This window comes from Pinus tabuliformis, chromosome 4_1 (assembly GCF_031772625.1).
Source record: "Pinus tabuliformis cultivar Carrire ecotype Pingquan chromosome 4_1, CPIR1, whole genome shotgun sequence".
Classification (NCBI taxonomy): Eukaryota; Viridiplantae; Streptophyta; class Pinopsida; order Pinales; family Pinaceae; genus Pinus; species Pinus tabuliformis.
The window spans coordinates 432,706,651-432,708,876 of record NC_142303.1 but is presented as its reverse complement, the minus strand read 5'-3'; positions in this window follow the sequence as shown (position 1 = coordinate 432,708,876).

The window sequence follows — 2,226 nt, the reverse complement described above, 5'->3', positions numbered from 1 at the left end:
TTTGGCTAGACAAGTCTATCTAGGCGGAGGAATTGCTCAGACGACTACTTTTGGCCGAAATCTGGGCAAAAATATTTCAACTTTGCCTGGGCAAAAATATTTCAACAAATCTTGCAGAATCAATGTTTAAATCATCTTTTTGAAGGTGACAATGGATTCAGCCCATCAAAACCTCATGGACACCAAAACTCTTGAAATTTAACAACTTTAAGCCAGATTTACAAAAATATCTGGCGGAATTTTCATGATTTTCACGAAAAAAATTGGTTAGACTACCAAAGGCTTTCCAAAATTTAAATCTAATTATTAATAATTATTAGGTGGATGGTAGGGATTTAACCTCCATAAAATATTTTCGAATATTCATAGTAATATACAAAAATCAAAAGTTGAGATTTATCTCCAAAGTAGTTATATTGTTTTTCCTTTTTGATTAAATTGATTAATTAAAAAAAATGTCAAGCTGTCATATGTATTGTAACAAAACATAATTAAGAATCGACATGGTAAGGTGGGGGTAAATGTATATCTTGTTACTTATTTTTCTTATTAAATGTATATATGTTTAACTTATATGTTAATTGTTTTATAACTAGCAAAGCCATATAATATAAATGGTTGATAAATCACTGTAACCATCATTCTATGATAAAATTGATTTTCGTGTTGACCACTATTAGTTTAGTATTGACCAATGCAAGTTATAATGTTTAATTTTGAAAAGCAAATATTTATTTTTCAATAATATTGAAAAAAATATTTTTCTAACATTTGATTGGACCATAACATTTGATTGCAACTTTTGTGCCATGTGGAAAATTGCTTTAGATTTTTTTGTTTGTTTTTGTTTTCCATAATTTCTAGATGTAATTGCAATATTTATGACATATTTTTAAAATATTTGTGCAATCATTTTTCATTGTTAAGCTTCATAGGAAAACCACCTAAAATTAAAATCCTTGAAAATACAAGTATTTGCATATATTATTGCCCACCGTATTTAAGAAAGTATTTTCATAAAAATGAATAAGGACAAGATGGAAATAAATATAATTATAGGGAGTTATTGGTTACTATTATTTATGAACATGCAGGAGTAAAATTATAATTGTGCAAACTTAGTAGTGGTTATTATTTACTAAAAACTTATTCAATTTGTTATCCCTTACTAGGAAATTAAAAGATGAAGATTATTGATGCTTGAACACAAACAATTTTGTTTATTTTATATCATGTTTTTAAGGATATACAAAATAATAATATTTTGTTCATATATTTAGAATAACGTCACAAACACAAGAAGCTTCCCCAAACAAATAAATTCAACACATACACTACATGGCTCGTTGAAGCACTTACATCCAACAACCCTTGCTTTACAATTTCATAATCTAATTGTTGCCCTAATCGTTTGGATGCAGGCTTTGCTTTTGCTTTTTCTTTTGTCCTTCTTACCACATCTTTTCCATAATCTTTGGCTATTTGCATCAAAGCTTTAGTTAATACTCAATGGCAATCTTGACAGAGGATTTCTAGCACCTATTAGTTTATGTGTTCACTATTCCTTGACCAATTGTATCCAATGTGCTTTTCATTGGGAATATGTACACAACCTTTGCAAGGCCAGAATCTTGGGCTAAATCTATTAAGTTATTGGATTTAATGGAAAATGTAGTGACTATAAATTTGCAGGTAACTAGAAAATTTTCATTGACCTTAGAATTTTAAATTGTATGGGTTTTGTTTCTTTCAATTGTTCACATGGTTTTGTATTTTTCAATTGATAACACATCTTATTAAGGTGCTTATTATAATAATTTTGCAGGTGTTCATGTGTTCATCTAAAAATATCTTTGAAGGTTGTTTGTTATGGTGTTGGTTTTATCTAACAGTAAATTCACCATGATAAATTCCGAGAATTTGCAATCATGAATATTTAAAACATCTGGTGGAATGAACAAAGTATACTTGCTTCGCAATAGCATGGGAACCCTTAAGAGCCTGTCATTATCGAACTTTTCTGAAAAGGAAAATACATGTGCCTCTTCCTAAACAATTACTATGGACTAGTTAGCCAAGTATTTGAACATTTTATGTAAAATCCATTGTTGCCAAATCCAAACAAGTACACAGGTTCAAATCTTTAAGTGTGATTTCATTTCAATACAAAAATGCATAAAAATCAGACCAGTTAGATGCATGTAATGCAATGGTCCTTCTCCACGA